The sequence below is a fragment of the Phoca vitulina genome, unplaced genomic scaffold (assembly GCF_004348235.1).
Source record: "Phoca vitulina isolate PV1807 unplaced genomic scaffold, GSC_HSeal_1.0 scaffold18, whole genome shotgun sequence".
Classification (NCBI taxonomy): Eukaryota; Metazoa; Chordata; class Mammalia; order Carnivora; family Phocidae; genus Phoca; species Phoca vitulina.
The window spans coordinates 28,096,132-28,118,018 of NW_022589721.1; positions in this window are offsets into that span (position 1 = coordinate 28,096,132).

The following is a 21,887-nucleotide window of genomic DNA, read 5'->3' on the forward strand; positions in this document are numbered from 1 at the left end:
CTTTCTTTCTTTCTTTCTTTCTTTCTTTCTTTCTTTCTTTCTTTCTTCTTTCTTTCTTTCTTTCTTTCTTTTTCTTTCTTTCTTTCTTTCTTCCTTTCTTTCTTTCTTTCTTTCTTTCTTTCTTCTTCCTTTCTTTCTTTCTTTCTTTCTTTCTTTCTTTCTTTCTTTCTTTCTTTCTTTCTTTCTTTCTTTCTTTCTTTCTTTTCTTCTTTCTTCTTTCTTTCTTTCAATAATTAGCATGTCCAATGTGAAATTTTAAGGGATTTGGGCTGCTGTGGCACTGATCCCCTAACTCCACCGGACCTTCAGTGCTAGTATGCCTGGATGGGCTTTGGCTACAGCTGGGCACTGACTCGGTAGAGATTCAGGAGAGGTCGATGCCAAGTGACAGAGCCAAGCCCTCAGGTGAGCTAACCCCAATAGCACAGGGGTTTGTTGTGGACATGGCCAGCAGAGCATGAGCCTTTTGGAAATACACAGGATTTGGGATCCAAGATTTACAAAAGCCCGTGCCCCCCTCGGAGGGGCTCATCCTTCCCTTCTTGCTCCCCTGGGGCTCTGACTTCTCTCTCACTCAGCTGTCTGTGCCCATTCTTGCTCAGTCTCCAAATGGCAGCCAGACCATCTTCTAAAAAGATCAACAAGATCGTGTCTGTCCCCTGTGGAAAATCCTTCAGTCACTTCTCCGTGTTGGGCAGGTGAGATTCACACTCCCTTTCTGGTCAGCAAGCCCAGGCCAGCAGGTATGTCTGTCTCTGCCCATGCCTTGCCAGCCTCCCACCCCCCTCCCTCCAGTTCTCCGCTCCTCACCTGCAGTCCCTACAAGGCACATGTGGGATGCTTGGGTGAGTCCGATAGTGCTCCTGGTGTCAGTTTCCTGGTCTATGAACTGGAAGTGGTAACAGTCCTTACCTCTTGGGCTGCCACGAAGCCCAAGACAACGTCCAGAAACGTGTGGAGGGATCCAGAAAGGGGAGGTACTATTGGTAGTATTGTTGTAAATGATCTGGCCCTTCCTCAACTCTGCTGTGAAACCCTAAACCAATGCCCTGTCCAGCTGGGCTGTCATATTGGGCTACAGAGCAGAGTCACGTCTTAGGCAAGCTTCTAATTTCTCTGAAAGGGAGGAAGGAGAACAGCAATTCTTAAAAATAAAATAGTCTTATCTACTCTAAAAGTAATAGAGTGCCATCATTAAGATGTTTGACACCTTAAAAAAGTCAAAGGAAGACATCACAAAAAGCAACCCATGATCCCACCTGCAATAGGTAACCACTGTTAAGACATGGGCTGTATTCGTTCTAGTTGCTTTTTAGTGCATAGACTTTTAGTTGCCCATTTTCTTTGTTAGTTTTCAATAGTGATGATCAAACTGTCTAAAAAATGTTAGCAGACCTGTAACTCTGAAACAAATAATACATTATATGTTAAAAAAAAAAAAGAAGATAGTAGGAAGGGAAAAATGAAGGGGGGGAAATCGGAGGGGGAGATGAACCATGAGAGACTATGGACTCTGAGAAACAAACTGAGGGTTCTGGGGGGAGTGGGGCGATGGACTAGCCTGGTGACGGGTATTAAAGAGGGCACATATTGAATGGAGCACTGGGTGTTATATGCAAACAATGAATCATGGAACACTACATCAAAAACTAATGATGTAATGTATGGTGATTAGTATAACATAATAAAATTAAATTAAAAAAAAATGTTAGCCTGATTTTCTTTTCTTCATTTAATGTTATAAGCCTAGTGCTTCTGTGTATTTGATGGTAATAATAACTAATATTTATAAGATGCTCACTATTGGCCAGGAACTACCTTGAGAATATTACATAAATCATCTCGTTTCATTTCAGAATCATCCTACAAGGTCTGTGGATGTTATCTGCATTTTGGAGTGGATTAGGTTGAGGCTCAGAGAGGCTCAGTGACATGCCAGTGGTTTCACAGCTTGTAGGTCAGGGCAGGGTTTGGAGAAAGGTCTGTTTGACGGAAACCCTGTGTGCTCATTCCCCACCACCCACTCCCTGCTCACGTCTCTTGTATGCAGGGTCTCAGGGTTCGGATCCGGAATGGTGCATAGGAAGCCAGGTTTTGTAGAATTCCAGAGAAGGGTTTCATTTAGTTTCCCTGGCCAGTAGCTCTTTCTTTCCTTCTACATTCCCTCTGGGTAAATTCCAAAAGGAAACATCCCTTTATGGCTCTCCTTTTCTTCTGCCTGTATTGAAAATCAGAGCTCAATTAAAGCTAGGTAGTACTGCTGATTCAACAGCGTGATGCTTTTACAATGATTGCTTTTCTGAGAGTTACTCTTGAAAACGTCACTCCAGAAATGCTTAGAAATTTCCTGGATCTCTCGTGGCCCAGGCAGTGCCTTCGATATGACTGTGTCACCTGTTGGTGTCTGTTGCCCCTGGTCTTTAAAATCTGTCTGGCTCTTTTCAACCCGATTGCAAAGGATCAGGGACAAAAGTCAGCCTCAAGGAAAAGTACTTGTCTCGGTGTTCAGGACACCCCCAGGACAGGTGGCTTGTACCTACTCTCTAATGATCTTGGTTTATTAGTCAGGACTCCTTTTGTCGAAAGTGACAGTAAAAAACAACTCAAATGAGCGTAAGCTGACAAGCAACTTATCAGACTACATAACAGTTAAAATACAAAACCAACTTCAGGCACAGCTGGATCCAGGATATCAGACACTGTTCTCAGGGTCTATGTTTCTCCATCTATTTGTTCTGCTCTCTTCTCTGGACTGGCTTCAACTCTGGACAGGCTGTTCTGAGGGTCAATGTAGCTTAAGTCATCCCAGTTCTGAGTCCAAGAGGAAAGAGAGAGGGCCCTTGCCCAAATTAGGGTGAGGGACTCTTTCCCTCTTTGTAGTAAGAACTTGGGTTATGTAAACTTAGCCATTCTCTGTAACTCTACTGCTATTTTCAGAAAGTGCTAGAATTTGCTTAAGCTATGGCTAGGACCTTCCCTAAAATGTTCTGGATTTTTCACCTATGGTATCATAAGTTTGGGATCTCAAGGAGCTTTCTAGTTTGATCTCAGTTCCTCTGAGGAAAGAAGGAAAGAGAGTGAGAAAGGATGAGGGGTAGGAAGAGAGGAAGGGTTTGGGGGAAGAGAGAGAGAGACCCAGAGAGACTGAGCTTGTATTCTGCCAGGCTCTGTACCAGGTACCTGACTTGGGCGCTTACATTGAACCCTTCTGGTAACTGTGAGGGGGAAGCATCATCATCTCCACTTTGCATTGAGGAAATGTGGTTTGGCCACAAAGCAGAAGAGCCTAGATTTGGACCCAGAACTGCTGAGGCTGAAGCCTATGCTCTGAATCACTGATTTCCTGCTACATGGGAGACTCTTGGCTTGAAGAGAAGACTCAGCAGAAAGGTGGTTACTAGCTTCAAAAACGTGACGGTGGGATGAAGATGTGTGGGCCCAAAGTGGGCTGACCACATAATCTACTCTCCAAGCTTGAGCAGCTTTGGGGCTGCAAGGTGGTGCTATTCATGATGTTCCCAGGATAACGGGCATCTACTGGGATTCTCATGAGCAAAACTGGGGACAGGAACATTCTAACCAAAGGCAAATGTTGAAACATAGGAGGGCTGTCTTGGGCTCATTTTTACAGGTGAGAAAGCAGAGGCCTCAAATCACAGAGCTGGTAGCGGAGCAGCTGGGATTCTCACCCAAATATGTATGATTCTGAAGTTCACGCCCTCTTCCCATCACAACATCCTGCCTTCTGAAGACTTTGGATTCCACTTCTTGAAAGTACAGCTCTCCGTGGGGGCTGGTGGGCAGAGCTGGGCATTGCCAACAGCAGCCTGCTGCCAGCACATTAGGGACACCACTTTCTCAAATCTGTTATTCCCAGAGACATCTTGTCCTCACTTCCCCATATGGAGGCTCTCTCTGCTCCCAGCCCTGGGAACTGGGCAGGAGGAGAGGTGCTTTCCTTTTGCCAAATGCAAGAAACTCAGCAGGTCTCAGGGTTCTTGTTCCCATCTAACTGCCCTATGTCTCTTCCTCCTTCAGCCAGATCTCTGTTTTCCCATTCATATGTCCATCTGTTCAGTTAACAGTTTATTAGTTGCTGCTTAAATTCATTGCACATTAATTGAGCAATAACTCTGAGCTAAGACCTCTGTTAAGTGTTGGGATTAAGCAAAAAGGCACATACTCTCTGTCTTCAAAGAGCTCACAGACCACTGTAGAAGGCCAAGAGTCCCCATTATCCAATCAAGATAGCTTTGGGAGCACAAGAAAGTCATGCCTACTGCCTCCTGGAAATTGAAGGCCAGTGATATTGTCTTGGATGAAGAGGTAGCAGTATTGGGCAGTTTATCCATTTATCTGTCCGTGACCCATTTGTCTATGCATCCAACAATTGTGCCTAAATCTATCTGTGCCTAATGAGCCCTGACTGTTCAATGTAACGATCTCCCTAATATTTAGGGTTTTCTGTGGATCAGCCTCTGTGCCAGGCGCTTGGTGTAGGACTGAGCATGTCCTCTTGGAACTTGGAGTCTACTGAAGTTGGGTCCCTCATGGTGTTGAGCATAATAGTCACCTGGGGGTTAACAATGCAGATTCCCAAGCTCCCTTCTAGAAATCTGGATAACTGAGTCAGGAGAGTAACCTCAGAGCCTCCGCTGTTACAAAGCACCCAGGTGAATTCGGACAGTTCATACCTTCAGAAACATTGCTCTAATTGATGTCTAGTGGTCTTGAAAGGTGAGAAGTTAAGAGTAAGTCTAGACATTCCAAGTAGCGATGTGGCATTAAAAGGACAAAGAAGAAACTCAGGAGTGCAGATATGGGGAGAGGGTGTTTGGGGAGGGGGAATGCTTTGGTGACCAAATAGTAGGGTGAATGCGATTGGGGCAGGCAGTGGGCAGTGTACCTTGAAAATGCTGGAAGGTAGATGGAAGCTAGATTCATCTGCAGGAGTGATGATGAGAAGGTTTGGCTTTATCTTACAGGCAACTGGAAGTTGTAGAAGGTACTTGAAGGATCAGTATTTTAAAATCCCCAGGAAGTTACAGAGCTGGGACCTCATAGTCCCCATTTCCTAACTTTGATGAGTTTTAGTGTCTTCATCTGTGAATGGCAGTTTTCTTTATCCAGGAGAAGTAATGACTGCTTTAAAGGGGAATGTGAGGAACTCCACGAGATGAAGTGGCCAGAACAGTGCTCAGTAAACAGCAGTGGCTTTATTGGTACTGTCACTTGGTGGGCACAGTGGCCGTGGTCACTCCCACTGGACCTGTGTAAAGATGAGGGAGGGGCTCAAGGCATCAAGTGTAGTCACGGGAGCTAGAAACCTGGGGGCACCCATTCTTGCTCCCAGGGCACGTTGGTGTGAAGATGAGGAAATAGAAGAAAAGAGAATCGGAATTTGGAGGCACCTATTCCACGCTTGGCTGTACACAGGCTCGGTCCGTCTCCCTGACATGACTTTAGACTTCATAAGGATGAGCATTCCTGAGAAGAACAGCCCCAATAAAAAAGAGATCTGCTCACAACGCTGGCCTTTACACTGCCACTTCCTCTTTGGCTGCACTCCCTCTGCCCCGTGTTCCTCCCCTCCTTCCAAATCTCCACTCCAGCCTGCCTCTCCTGGCAGCAGACCTGTTCCAGCTGAGGCCCCCCCGGGAGAGCAGGCAGGTGCATGCGTGCAGTCTCTGAGCCCTGGGCGGGCGGGACAGGTGTCCTGGGCACCTTCCCTGCCATTTGGCTTCCAGGAGCCCTACCTTTCCAGCCTTGGCCACCTCTTCCTGGCAAATGCCCCAGGCTCTCCTTCCCTGGTGACAGGGTTCTGGGATCTGGGAACAGCATCCTCGCTTACAGGGTCTGCTTCTCTCACTAATGAATGAGTTGGGTGGGTGCCTAGAAGTCTATTAAAGTTGTTGACTCATTAATTTATTTCCCTTTCCCTTGACCTAAAGACTCCAGAATAATCACATTATGATTTGGTGGCTGCCCCTGGGTGATTCAGCAAGAGGGGGAAATCTGGATACAGGGGGTAGGGGTGGGGGAGGGGAGCTCTGGCAGCAGGACCCTCAGTGAAATCACCCTTCTGCCCTTCCTTTCTCTGGGTTCAGAGGGCATCTGTGATGGGCCCAGCAAAGCAGTTCAGTAACGGGACGTGGTCCTTGCTCCCATGGAATCCACAGCCCCGTGGGGAGGAGGGAATGGGTGCATGAATGCAAGTGTGACTGAATACCTACCACAGGACGCTGTCATTGGCACCTGGATGCCCCGGGTGTGCTCCCCTCCCTCAGTCTGAACCTGTGACTCTTCAGAGAACCACCCTTGGGCTACTGGAGGTGTTTTGCTTCCTCATGCTCAGGGGACCGGAAAGGCTGTGCATTTAGCTGCCCTTAGTCTGTGACCGCTCCCTTGTCTCAGGCTGGGACAACTCTGAGCCCACCCTCCTCAGCCCCTGGCCTGGAATCACACCCTTGCTCACTCGCTCAGCTCTTTCCACTCCCTGTCCTGCCTCCCTTACCTCCCACCCATCTCCCCTCAGAGCAAGTTTATAAACCATCCCTCACACGCAAGTTCTTATCTCAGGGTCTGCGTTAGGGGAGCCCAGCTTAAGACAGACACCCAGCAGCATACAGACCCAAGCCCATAAATATGAAGGAAGGAAAAAAATTCAGAAGATGTGGCATCATAGCCACATCTTGGGGAATGATTCATATCCCCAAAAGGAAAGAGCCTATGAAGCAGATTACTATTTCCAACTGTGCATTTTTAATATTTTCCAAACTGAGTCCTACCTTCTTGAGGTCACCCTCTGAGGCTCCCTTGAAGCCTGGCCACAGGTGATCTAGATGTGGCTAGTCTATCCAACCCATCTGTGCTGGACTTTCCCAGGAGCAGGGGCCACTGGAGGCAGGGATGGGGTCTCCTTCCCTCTGGCTGAGCTGGCAGCCACCATGGTCTAGTCATCAGACCAGTCCTGCTGGCATGGGCCTGCTCCTACAAGCTGAACCTGGAACCCATATCCTCAACTGTCCTGTGATTCATTTGCATTGATTCTTTTTCCACTCAGTTATGTAGCTTTCATTATCTGCAACCAGGTTTGGAGGGAGAGAAGGAAGGAGGGAATCCAGACAGGAAACAGTGTGTGCAAAACCAAGGAGGTATGAAAGAAAGAGCTGGGAACACAGAAGGCAGCTCAGAATTGCCCCAGCCAGGGATGCATGTCCAGGGACCAGATTACTGTTCATGATTCATGCTTTTCCCTGACTCAGCCATCGACTCCCTCAGTGACCGTGGACAAGGCACATCTCCGTAGCTTCCAAAGCAGCACATAGCAGGACTCCCTGCATGTTCCTTCTCCAGAGCAATCCCCCACTGAGTTGTGAGTTGTGAATCTCAGCCCTCACCTGGTCCTCAGTGCTGGAAGGGCAAGAAGGCTCGCTCTGTGGCCAGAGGAAGTCCCATTGTTCGGTGATCAGGTGGGACACACCCAGTCCAGGGATGCTGCAAAGAGTCCTTCATTCCTCCTTCATGTTTCCCCTCTATCCATGTGTTGGATGGGTCCTGGAGTCATCTTCCTCTATCTTTCTCTTCTCTACCATCCCCAACTCATGTTATTGCTCTGTGCTCCCCTGGTGTCCCACATCTGCACTCTATCACTCATTTTCTGTCAACCAGTTTCCTCCAGTCTCCTCTCAGTGGAGCTGGTGGCAGGTGAGTCATGGGGGAGATTCAGGTCCTTCAGCTCCCTCCTAGGAGGAGAGTGGATGGGCAGGACTGCTTCAGCAGCATGTGAGAAAGCCAAGGGGATAGGGACTCTAATATGGGAGCTCACTTCTCTCTCATGGGAGTGTGTCCTGCAGAGGTCACTGCAGAGCCCATGTGCAGCAACCTGACCATCAGAGACTGGGTTCTTGTTGGACCCCTGTTCATCCAAGCTTGGCTTGCAGCTTCATGGTTAGAGAGCTCCTCGGGCTCCAGCCATCATGTTTGCATGCCTGCCTGCATAAAGAAGGAGGGGCTTAGAAGGTACACCTTCTTCCTTTGAAGACACTTATGGGAAGCTCCAGAAGACACCTACCTCTGTGGTCAGAATTTAATCACATGACCACATGGCAAAGGGTCTGGGAAATGTAGTCTTAATGTTGGGCACCCTGTGCTCACCTAAAAATCAGGGGTACTCGTAAGGCAGGAATAAAGAGTGAGATTTGGGGCCAATTCAGTCTCTGCCACAGTGGGGAGGAAGGAAAATGGTCTTTGCTGGTCTAGCCTCAGAGTGAAATGTCAACACAACAGAGAAGTTTTTTCTTGCTCATGCTGACCAACTCTTGCTGTGCACCTGGCAGTATGGTGACATCCTAGGTCTCTCCTCCGATGATTCGAAACTCATCCTATCAGCTTAGCTCGGTGTTGGCCAGGTTCTCTACTGGGGTTGGAGGCAGGTGATAAGCTTCCTGCGCCAAGAAGGGTTTGGAGGAGGGTTGAGAAAGGAAGAGGCAAGAAAAAAATCTCATCATCTTGAGACGTGATAACCATAATCTTTCCACACATCAGCCCAACCTGCCCTCATTGGCCTTCTGGGCACCTTGACTCTACATACAAAAAGCCAAGGGCACTGTTCCCTGCTCCAACCCAACTCCCTGACTGTTTTTTTTTTTAAATCTGAGTGAGTGGGATGGCTTCACCTTCCTCTAAGTCATAAATGGAGGCACCCCTTTCTTCCTCTCTCTCCAGGAGTCCTCTGTCCACTCAACTCCCATCCCATCGGGTGCCAGGTGATATGGGTGCTCTCTCCCTTTATTAGCTGCCTGGGGCCACCATAAGAAAGCACCACAAACTGGGAGGCTTCAAACAACAGAATGCTATTGGCTTTCAGTTCTGGAATCCAGAAGTCCAAAACCAGAGTGTTTGCAAGATTGGTTCCTTCTGGAGGTCTGAAAGGAAGGTCTGTTCTATACCCCTCTCCCAGCTTCTGGCTTGCAGATGCATCACTTCGATCTCTGTCTCCACTGTCACATGACATTCTTCCTGCAGGTCTTCATGTGGCCTTCTTATAAGGAGACCAGTCATTGGGTTTCAATCCACTGGATTGAATCCAGTATGGCCTCATTTTAAGTTAACTGATCATGTCTGCAGAGATCCTATTTCCTGATAAGCACCGATTCATAGATAGTCAAGCCTAGGACTTGAACATATCTTTTTGAGGGACACAATTCAACCCATAACACTCTGCAATGACTCAGCGAAGTGTCTTCTGCCGTCCCCCTCTGCCCCTGGCCTGTTAAGTCTCTGTCACATACCACCCGCACAATTCCTAGAGCCTCCTGCCAGGTCTCAGTCCACAGCCTCTCCCACGTCTATTTCATACTCCACAAGCTGCTTGTTCAAATTTTCAAGGCCCATGTGACCACTTAGTCTCCTTCTGAAAACCCCACGATGTCCAGAATAAAGCTCAGTATGAAAATTCAAGGTCTTCCTCCACAACCAGGCCTCGACCCTGCTGCCTGGCACATACCCTTTCCTGTTTGCCTTGAGCCCCTGTCAGGTCGGATTGCTCGTCATGGGACTGCTCTCCCTTCCGGGCCAGCCCCAAACGTAGACGCACTTCCACACCATGCTGAGGGGGTCCCTCTGTCTGAGGTGCTTCCCATCTTCTCCCGTCAGTCATCTCCTCTCAATCCCAGAGCCCAGTTGTGATGTCACCTGCCCCATGACACCTGCCTTGACTTCAACGCTGAACGAAGCAAAAGGCATTCCTCTCAGGCTGTGCACATCCCTGATGAAGTCAACGCTGTGCACTATGGGAATGAATGCCCAACTCCAGCAAAGCATGGGCTCCTTAATTTCAGGGACTGAAGCCCACTCAGTGCTAAATCTGCATGCCTACCCCAGCACTTGACACACGACAGACACCATGACGTGTGTGGGATGAATGAATGAGCAAATGGATGATGGACGAGGAGAGTTCTGACCATTTTTTTCTGAAAGTTTTGCTACTGAAACAGCCCAGCTGTGGATATCAGGAACCTTGACCCATTGAAGTCCTACAGTTACAGCATAGGTTCTGACTTACAATATGGGGTGTTAATATAATTTGTTACCACTTTCATTACTTTATTCAACATATAATCATTACACACAGGTCCAGTAGACCTCAATGTAGAAAAGTTGAATTCACGTCTTTCCAAGACACAAGGTGACAGTCTTGGGCAGCTCAGTGAGAGTAAAGATGGCCTGAAATTCCAGCCACTTCTCGTTCACTCAGAACAATATGAACAGGGCCCAGGAGCCAGGGTGATTTGGAAGCTCCTGGGATTCACTGATGAGAAGTTCTGGAAACCTCCCAAGGATGAGTGATGCAAAGTTTGAGCACTCTCTACCTCGTGGAGTTAATTGATTCAAAGTCCTCAAAACCTCAGGAGGCTAATTTCTGGCAAGAGCCATGTTCACTTCCAGACTTCAGAGGTCCAATAAGCAAGGGGAAATATTCATGACCAAAAGTGTTCATGAGAGAAGTAATGGATTGATTGAAGGGAAGGGAGGATAATTAAGGGGTTGGAATAGTCGTCAGTAAAAGGCTTGGAATTCAGCTTGAGTGAGATCAAGGAATCAGGGAGACTAGAGATAGATATACCTTCCAGGCCCTGCATGCCAAGAGCAGAGGTCACCTGATGAAGTTTAGAAGGGAAAATTGGAGTTTATTAAGAGGGAAGTTTTCTCAACTTCACAAGCCCCTGGAGATCCCCCAGAAGAGAATATTTCAAATTGAAATTACATTTTTTTCCTTTATGAACATGACTCCTTCTGTTTAATATTCTCCCTCCTCCAATAGCTAACTTTCATTTTGGGTTTTCCGAGGAACATTTACAGATATTTTTAGATTCTGTCCCCATGAAGAAGCTAAGGTACAGAGGTGAGGTAACCCAGCCAGGGGGCACGCAGCCGGTTTGCAGACTGCACTATTCCTTTTGGCCAATCAAGTCTCTTTCAAGTTATTATCAATGAAACTGTCATTCTCAAAATGATTTTGCTCTAGACAGGAATATGTCTTTTAGTAGTGTCTTATTGAAATGTAATATACATATAGAAAAAGGAATATATAAGTGTAAAATCTGGATGGATTCCACAACCTGAACATACCTCTGCAAGCAGCACCGAACATAACAACACAAAGAAGCCTCTTGGTGCCCCTGCCGTAGTGACCACTGTCCTGATTTCTAACCGCTTAAACTAGTTTTTCTGCCTTAGATATATGGAACAAGACAGGCCCTTTTGCTCAACATTATGTCTGTGAATTTCATGCTTGTGGTTGTAAGTTGTTCCTTTTCATTGCCAATAGTATTCTATTATATGAATATGCCACCATTTATTCATTCTACACCAATGGGCATTTAGGTTGTTTCCAGTTTGTGGTTATTACACATCGTACTCTATGGACACTTTAATATTTCTTTGGGTAAAGATATGTATGCGGGTCCGTGGGATTCACACTTAGCAGTGGGATTGTTGGGTCGTGTGGTGAGCACATATCTCCCTGTAGTAGACACTGACAGATTTCCAAGGTGTTTGGACTAATATGTCCCCACCAGCAGCGCATGACCATTCCCATTGCTCGACCACCTTCCTAACATTTGCTATTTTCCATCATTTCAGTTTTAGCCATTTTTGTAGGTTGTAGTCTTATCACGTGGTCATTTTAATTTGGATCTCCTTATGACATTTCATATCTTTTTTATGTCTTTGGTTAGTGTCTTATCAGCGGAGGTTGCTGTAACAAAATACCACAGATGGGGGGGCGGAGCTTACACAACAATTTATTTCTCACAGTTCTGGAGGCTAGACATCCAAGATCAGGGTGCTGGCAGACTCAGTGTCTGGTGAGAGCCCTCTTCCTGGCTTGCAGATGGTCACCTTCTTGCTGTGTCCTCACATGGTAGGGCGAGCGAGAGTGAGAGCAAGAGAGAGAGAGAGAAGTATAGTCTCTTCCTCTTCTTCAAGGACACTCATCTCATTATGAGGCCCGACCCTTACAACCTCATCAAAACCTAATTACCTCCCAAAGGCCCCACCACCCCCATATATCATCACATTGGGGGTTAAGGGCTCAGCACACGAATTTGGGGGGACACAAACACTCATCCCATAACAGTCAGGAAAGGGCCTCCTCTACCCTCTCTGGGCACCAGAGTCTTCACTGCAATTGTCAGTGGGAACCACCTCTTCCATTAGTAATCCATAAGTGAACTTGTAGGAATTCTTCAACAGAGGAACATAAAAATAAAATAATTTATCCAATTACCTTTATTTCCATCAAACTCATCAAATTACCTTAACTCAATTTGCTCTTTGACTACCAGATGCTGTGTGGGAGTCTTTATTTTCAACCATACTATGAAATGGACTCAATGAAGCCCGTTGAACTTGGAACAGGTATCCAGGCCTGTGTCCACGTGCAGCAGCAGGTGCCCGCACGCACACACTCCACTGCATGCGCCTCTCATCTGTGACCCCACTCCGCCTCTCCCCTTCATTCATTCAACATCTGTTTGTTGGGCATTGTCTAGTGCTAAGTGGGATGCAACAATGAACAACGCAGGCAAGGTCCCACCCCCACTGACCTTGGAACCTACATCATCGTAACTGTAAGAAAAACAAGGGTACACAGTGCATCAGACTTTTTTGGGAAAGAGTAAATCTGTAAACGGGCAACTCCCAAATGAAGCCAGATTTAATCTCATTTTCACGGTGTAGAAGGTAACTCATTCTCCATCCCTCCTCCCATGCCTCGTCCCACAAAGCCAGGGCTCCCCTGTGCAGGGGAAGTGGACATATGTCTTTTGTGACTCTAAATTCCCGTGCTTTTGGTCACAGAAAGGAAGTAAATTTTGGAGTGAAATACTGTTTTAAAGTGAAGCTGTGTTTGCAGAAAGAGAAGTGACTGATTGCAGGGAAACAAATCTAAATGTTCTGTGAGGACATGCATGCAATTATTTATGGAGTTCTTGGAAACCTTCCTTCACTAATGAACAACACGAAGAGGAAACTCACATAGCTCAACTCCAGCCCAAGGTAACATCATATTTTCCTAATCAAATGCTTGGGGAAAATAGGTAAGTTTCATTTTTTAAGAGCTGTAGGATTTTGGAGGTGGGAAACTTATCCCAATCTTGGGAGATGGCGGCAAGTTCTGTGTGGGGACCTATCTTTGTTATAAATCCATAAATGGAGGGCAGTATCCTCTCATGAGTCCCATTCAAACATCATGCATTTTTTAGTTAGAAGAAACAAACTTTTTCATTGCTCAGTTTCCTCTTTGACTTTGCTAATTGGAACGTTTCATTAAGTGGGTCTTGTCTTGATTCCGGAGTTAAACCTGTATCAGCATGATCTGAACACAGCACACCTTCTAGCTTTTACTGAGTCAGCCTCCGTCCCCTCACTCAAAGACCTTCCGTAACTCCACTTTGTCCAAAGGATAAAGTCCTAACTACTTAGAGTCACATTTGAGAGTCCCCAAGGCTGACCTCCACTTTTCTGCCATAATCACCTGCTGCCCCTACAGAAAGGTGGGCATGGCAGAAAGACAGCTATTCATGTGTTGGTAGAAGGTTACTTCTGGCTTCTAGTCATGCCCTACATTTGCCTGGGCCCCTCTCCCCACGTGAAGCACCCTCCCCAGCCCATTTGTCATCTGCTTTCTCCTGCTAGGCTGTGTTTGGTATCTCCCTGTATTTTGCTACCCTGGCTTGCAACTTAATTGTGACCTCTCTGAGGAAGGCCTTTCTCTTCCAGAGGGTCCAGATACCTAGGAATAAACCTAACCAAAGAGGTAAAGGATCTGTACTCTTAAAAACTGCAGAACACTTATGAAAGAAATTGAGGAAGACACAAAGAAATGGAAAAACGTTCGGTGCTCATGGGTTGGAAGAACAAATATTGTTAAAATGTCTATGTTACTTGGAACATTCAATGCAATCCCTATCGAAATATCATCGTCATTTTTCACAGAGCGGAAACCCACGGTATTTAGCGCCATGCTAGCAAGTATGGGTGGCTCAGTTGGTTAAGCAACTGCCTTCGGCTCAGGTCATGGTCCCGGAGTCCTGGGATCGAGTCCTGCATCGGGCTCCCGGCTCAGCGGGGAGCCTGCTTCTCCCTCTGACCCTCTCCCCTCTCATGCTGTTTCTCTCTCTCTCTCTCTCTCTCAAATAAATAAATAAAATCTTTAAACAAACAAACAAACAAACAAACAAACCAAAAAAAACAAAGGGATTATGAGTGCCCTGGGATCTAGTCATTTACCCATAGTACAATATCCAGAATAAAATTTTACATTTGTATTTATTATTATTGCTTATAAAGAGGAGAAGCATTACAGAACAGAAAGGGGAGGTAGGGTGTGTGGGTGCTGCTCACGTTTAAACTAAGACAGAGCCCCTGGAGCTGACAGAACAAGGCTGTGCTGGGAGAATCCCCATTACGCAGGGACTGGGAATGAAACTGCATTGGTGGAGCAAGAATTTTCTCCGTCATTCTTCTTCAGGCTCGAGTCTCTAGAAATGGCACTGTGGCGAGGAGGAATCAGGGAGCGCTGATGCTTTGAAGGGTGTTCAGAATATTCCCACCTGCTGTGAGGGTGGGGGGTAAGGAAGCCAGGCCCAGAGAACATCAAAATCCTCTGCTCTCTGGGGCGTCAGCCAAGCAGGGCTTCTGGTCTCACTGGACGAGGTTTGATCATCTAAAGGTAAGAACTCTGCCATTTTGCTAGCTTGGGGAAAGCTGTTCAGGGTTTCACCAAAGTCAAAGCAGAAATAAAGACGTTCTCTGCCTGACAAGGAAGAGTGACCTACAAAACTGAAGACCAGTGGGGGTGTGGTCTATAGGGGCAGCACGCCTGGGGGCAAAACCCGGAAACTGTATAATTGTGACAGTGACTCCCCTCCCCCATTTAGAGGACACTTTCAGAGCTGATGTGAGACCAACCCAGTGGGAAACCATGTGGTATTATTCGATCATGGTGGGGAAGGAACCCCATCCAAAATATCACCTTCATTCTGGATTTCCATCATTATAAGTCATGCCCTTGATGCCCAAGTGATTTATTAATTCACTTGATGAATGTGTTTGTTTCTACCAGGCTGCATACCATAAAGAATTTTAAGTACCTAACCAGAAGCTAAGGCATAAAGAAGAGTTCAAAGGGAAGGGGTAGAAATAAAGCTACAAAGTTACGAAGAAAAGTGAAGATACTACAAGTGAGAAAGGCATGAGGGTGCATTTAAGTGTTATCATTGAATCTAAAATTTGTCTTTTGGTTGGGAAAACAGAATAGAAGATACGGTCAGTGACAAGTGTGTAGTATCAGGGAGGAAAGATGCACATGTCAGCACCGTAAAGGCCCTGGCAAGTCCTGCGGCAGGTAACAACAGCAGCACGCTAACAGCCGTCCACGGCTCTTTGTTGTAGCACATTGTGTGCATTAGCCTCACAATGACCCAGCATGGAATGCTGGCTATGGTCAATTGGCACCCAACACCTCTGATCCCTCCTACTGTGTAACTTCCTGAAATGCAGAGGTTGGGACTCTGAACTGGCCTGTCCACATTCTGCTACACATGGGATTCTCGTTGAGAAAAAAGTGCCACCAGCAAGATGCCCTGTGGTGAGATGTGGAGGGAGGTGGTGGGGCTGAAGCTGTGTTCTTGCGTGCTGGCTATTTTTACCATCCAGTGGGCGTGGTCGTGGGGTTGCTGGTGTCCAGCGACCGACTTTGGGTACAGGGACGCTGGTGTGCTGGGGTTAGTGGACTGACTTGCCCATGGCCGGGCCAGTGCAGCAATGGCTTCGCTGGCTTCCTGAGCGCTGAGTGGTAGCTACCACGGCTGTTCAAGCATGGCCCAGTGAACCCTCGCTTTTCGGACTGAGGTCGAGGTTGTGGCTTCCCACTTTATTTCTCTTCTGGGAATCACTTCTGCAGGTCTAGCCTAGAATTTTCTCCTCCAGCCTTTTTGGGGAATTTTGCAAGGACCTAGTTCCCCATACCGAATCCTTTCTACTTCGAACACTTGCGATGTTTTCTGTGTCCTGCATTGAACCACGACTGACCCAGGAAAGTACTAATCATTCCTATTTTGTGGGTGAAGAGACCGAGTCACAAAGAGCTTAAATAGTTTGCAAAGTCACCAAACTAATAAAGAGCCCGCCTGGGACTCATACTTGGTTCAGTCTGATGGCAAAATCCACTCTCCTAACTGCTTAATTTTGTTTTACTCAGAATTTTCCAAACTAACTGATTCCAGAAACTGTTTCTGTGCAAAGCTGGTGAATAGTCATGGGAATTATCTCCAACAAGACCACCTCCTGACATTGTTTTTTCAGAGAATGAATTCTGGCCAGGTGGGACCTGGCTAAATCAGTGGTGGGAGAAGAAAGGGGTGTTGCCTCAACTGGAATCTGGAAAAATACTTGGCTTAGGAGCTGGGCAGAAAAAGCACAATCTCTCTAGCAGAGCCCGGAAGCCATGGAAGGGCGGAGCATGACGTCAACGTGGTCTATGTTTGAAGACAGATTTGCAGCATGTCCTGGGGATCCTTAGTCACTTTTCTGCATCCATGAAATGAGATTAACAATATCATTCACTCACTGGTATTTTGAAATGAGATGTTTTGGTCAGCATTCTTCCTCTTGGGGCCACAGAAGCCCAGTTCAAACTAGCTCAAGCAAAAGACAAACATTTGGTTTCCAGCCCCTACCTCACACCCTTATCCCATCTGCTAAGGGAGGGCAAGTTCAGTGTGTTGGTCCAGAACTCTCTCAACCTTCAGAACAGTTTCAGTCCAGGGGCTGCTTTTTCCTTCCATGGCTCAGGGTCAGTATTAATTGAGTCCATTCAACTGGGAGCCTTAACTTTGAATTTTGGAAAGAAGGGATAAGGGTCTTGGTTGATCTCTCTCAGGAGGCATCTGGACATGTGCAAGCCCAGAGGAGGGGCAGACTTTGCTAAACCACACACATACACATACACACACACATGCACACACACTCATGCACGGGCACACATGTAAGCACACGCACACACACAAGCCTGTAATTCACGGTACAATGGAGATCTCAGGCTTTTTCTTGTTGAGGGCAGAAGTTATTAGGAAGGGGTTTGGGGGAAGTATGGAAAAAGGGGCAGGTGTGTTGGGAAAAGGGGCAGAAGATCCCCTCCCCCAACCTTGGTCTTGGGAGATTTAGTTGTAAGGATACGACTGATGTAAATCAATGCTCAGTGATAAAAAGAATTCTGAGGGCCACCTGTTTCCCTCCGGGTCTCTGGCCTCTTTCTTCACACTGGCTGTGTCCCCTCTCCCTCCATCCTCAACACCCTCTGGGATTCGTGGTCATTATGTGGTAAGTGCTTCAGGAGTTTGCAGAGCTTGACCCAGGCGTGAAGAGCCATAAAATCTGATACTCTCTCTGGGAAAGCAGTCCACCCGGCTGCCTCAAACCTTCCTGGGCCTCTCTGCCAGATAGCCAGATGGAGCTGGGGCCTTGGGGGCTCTAAGGCAGAGAGATGCCTGATTATCCATTAAATTGGAACATGCACTAGGACATCTGAAATGAGGGAGAGAAACATGTCAGCATGGTAGTGTGGGAGGAGCACAGTCCTGAAAGGAAGGAGACCTGAACTGGCTCTGTCACCTGCGAGTGGTGTGACCTTGGACAAGTCCTTTTGCCTCTCTGAGCCTGGATTTCATCCTCTGCAAAATGATGTTGCGGTTGGATTGAATGAGCTACAAAGTGCCCTTCAACTGGAGACCAGAGAAACCGCTGTGAAATAATGACTCTCTTTTGGATGCTTCAAGAACACCATCTCCTCCAGACTTTGCAGAGAGCCCTGAGCTTCTGAACTAGTTCGAAATGAAGCCCAGAGTGGTGTAGAGAAGTGCAAGAGAAAATAAAGGGAAAGCATGGCTGTGCTGGGGCTCCCATTCCAGCTGTGCTCACCCAAAGGTCTGCACTCCCTCCTCCACCCTGCATCCCTCACCGTTCCTCAGCGGAGTTCCCACACCAGCAAGCCAAGGACCAGCCCAGCTGGATTAACTGCAATGTCGCCATGCCAGTGGCGAATTGTAGGCTTTATTTCTTGATAATCTAGAAGCCATGCAGAAGGAAAAGATGAAGAGGGATGGGAAGGGGAAGATGGAGAGAGAAGGAGAAGAGGAGGAGAAGAAGGGAGAAGGGAGGGAGAGGGGGAGGAAGGAGGAGAGCAAGATGGGGAAGGAGAAGACCACTGCCACTACCACCACCTTCTGCATTTCAACCTGTAGCTGGGGGAAAAGACACGCCTGAGTCCGTTCCTCTGCCTCAGGACGCCAGGCCCGTGCATGAGTCTGGAGGGCTTCAGGGCCCTGTAGGACTGTGGGGCTTGTGCACTCCCAGAGTGCTCCTACAGTTCCACATGAACCTCACCACAGGTCTCAGTGGCTCATACCCTATTTAGTTTTTTTTTTTAAACAATGAATCGTGGATCACTATATCAAAAACTAATGATGTATTGTATGGTGACTAACATAACATAATAAAATTAAATTAAATTAAAAAAATAAAAGATGTTATTTATTTGAGAGAGAGAGAGAGAAAGAGCACGCGTGTGTGAGCCCAAGCAGGGGGGAGGGGCAGAGGGAGAAGCCTACTCTCTGATGAGCAGGGAGCCCATCCCAGGACCCTGAGATCATGACCTGAGCTGAAGGCAGATGCTTAGCTGACTGAGCCACTCAGGCACCCCCATAACTATTTACTTGGCTGTCTCTTCATGCAGACCGTGAATGACATGAGGAAGGAGCCCAGGAAGAGTAGGAATAGCTGGGTTCCAGAACTTAAACTGGTTTCCACGGTCTGTCCTGCCTGTGGCTATTGGCTTCCTTCTGCCATGGTCCTGGGCAGCCTTGTTCTTCATTAGCACCTCTCCTACTCTCTCTGGCAGGCAGTACAACAGCCTCCCAGAAGTGCCTAATCCCCAGAACCTGTGGATATGTTAGGTTATGTGGCAAAGAGGAATGAAGTTGCAGGAAGAATTATTAAGAATCAGCTGACCTTAAAATGGGGAGATTGTTCTGGATTATCTGGGTGGGCCCAGTGTAACCACGAGCCTCCTTAAAAGTGGGAAAGAGAGGCAGAAGAGAGTGTGAGAGGTGCAATGGGAGAGGAACTGGCCCCATCACTGCTGACTTTCAAGAGGGAGGAAGGGGCCGCAAGCCAAGGAATGCTGGGAAGACCCCCAGACGCTGGATAAGCAAAGACATAGATTCATCCTCGAGAGCCTCCAGGAGGAACACAGCCCTGAGACACCTTGATTTTAGCCCAGGGAAACCCATTTCAGATTTCTACACTGCTGAATTATAAGGTTATAAATGTGTATTGTTTGAAGCTACTGTATTTGTGCTGATATGCTACAGCTGCCTAGGGAAGCTAATATGCTCTCCCTGCCCTGCTTCTGACAGAGCCTGGCTCCTCCTTCCCCCAGCAGGCCCCCAGCATGAAGCAATAACTGGACAGCACTAGCTCGGGACCATCCCGGGAGTGGTTCCCTCCCTGCCTGGCTGGCCATGAGGGCTCCCTTTCCTTCCCATCTTGCTCCCCACCCTGGAGAGCACCACCATCCCCACAGGCTCAGGGAGTCTACCCACTATCTCTGAGTCCCGATTTCCACTTCCAACCGGACAGTTTTGGACAGGCCTCAGTTTTGTCCAGGGAGATCTATGGGTTTTGCCTCCCGGCATTCATGCAATTTTCTCTTGGGGCCACCTCTCCAAATTCTCCTTTTTTTTTTTTTTTTTTCCTACTGAAGATAAATATTGGGCTTCTATGACTGACAGATTGAGTGTTCTCTCAATTTCTTCATCTTCACCTCCTGAAGCAAGGACTCCATAGAAAGATGATCACACCTTGGCCAGATGGACTTTTTTAAGGGTATAAGTCAATTAATTTAAATGTCAGTGTCAACTCAGTGTTGAGCTGCACAGTTAGTATATTTCTCCACTCAAAATGTCAACCCCTCCTTCTGTATGATTGGTAGGAAATTGGAAATGACTTATCTAGATAAACATACATCCAAAGTAAACTCCTAGAGAATTTGAATTAAGAGTGGGGAGGGGGTGCCGCTCAGTCAGAATTATGACTGCAAGTGAGGTAAAACAAAGTTTATACAAATCATGATGAATGTGTGTCTTTGGCATATAAAGGATGACAGCCATTGTTATAAGGTGTGAACAATTCCAGCCCTGGTTTCCAGCTGAGTTCTAGAGTTGCTTGGAGGAACCGACTGGGTCTGCCTTCAGGCAAAAAGCTGTACAAATGAGAAGCTCATCCAATGTCATTCTCCTTTACTACATGTAGACTCATATGTCTAGTTCTGCCTGCCTTTGGTCACTTCCTGGCACCTGATAATTGTTTCCTATATGTTTTGCTTACATGTATGTCTGTGTCTATATCATCTCTGTCTCTGTCTGTCTATCTACCTATCATCTAACTATCATCTAATCTCCAGAGGATATAAACTAGGGAAGATTGATCCAATACAAGCTATTTCACCGTTCCTGGAAGAAGAAGAACTGTAACACTCAGTTTTCGTGGACAGTGAAATGTTATGTCTAAGCCAGGAAAGGGCCAGCTATCGCCACACACATGCGTTTAGTCCCTGCGTATGGCTATTCTCTAGTGTGGGCAGCAGACCTCAGGATCTGGAACAGAGACATGCAAAACTAAATGGTCCACAAAGGCTAAAAGATTTACTGTTTGGCCCTTCACAGAAGAAGTTTGCCAGTCCCCAGTCTCCAGGAATGGATAAATGATATAATCCTAGGCAATCATCCATAAATATTATTTCTCGTTACCAGGATTTTGGATTACATGAAGGTTTATATGCTCTGATGCACTGAATTAGAATCAAGGGTTAAAATTCCTCACCAAGATCACACGGTAGTGAGGCCAAGCCAAGTCACAGAGCTGACGTATTGCTCCAAGGTTTGTGTGCTTCCTACTATACCCGCAGAGCTTCCTCGACCTCAGGGAAAACATTCTTCTAACTCAGCCTTTTGTGAAGCTTTGTGGAAAGAGAGCAATTAAGATTCTGACTTGGACTACCAGACGCTCTGTTCTTTAGAATCATCTTCAGGCTCAGAACCTCTTAAGGTCAGAGGCCAATTGACTGGTCCCCTCCCTCTGCTTCCTTCTTTGTCCACTTTCCTCTTTTAAGATGGTAACATTGGCTCTTAGCCTTCAGCACAGAACTTTCCATTCCAGCCAGGTCTGGGCTGGAAGATTCAGGCTATCGGTCAGGTATGTGCAGCATTACATCTGCCAAGTCAAACCTCCTTATCTTCCACCTCCTGCAAAATTTTCTGCTTGTCAGTTAAATTGGGTCAACGACTGCCCCTGTTCAAGATCAGGAGTTTGTCCAAATTTCCTTGTTCTTACAAAGCAAAGGAGTGTTTTTCAGACTCGTAGGCATATGGCAGGAGTTATGGGTCCACTTCTTGGCATTCTTAATTCTTTCTCAGTGATGTGTTTCTTGATACAGAAATATTTGTAATTTATCCCTAATACTGTTGCTTGGTGAGAGCGATGGGAAACAGAGAGAGGAGGAGGTTGAGTGAGGTGGTTGCAATTATGACCTTCACCTATAATGGTGGATAAAACCAGAGGATTCTCAACAGCTAGGTCAAATCAATGAATGGGACACTGCACTGAAGGATTTCGGCATTTTGGGCACAGAACCCCATCCTCAAATTTCTGACAAACAACATGTGAAATGTCTGAAGGCGAGAAGAAGCTCGTCCAACCTGAGAAGCTGCTGTGTGCCAAGTACTTAACACACATCATTTCGTTTAATTCTCAAATAATGTGTA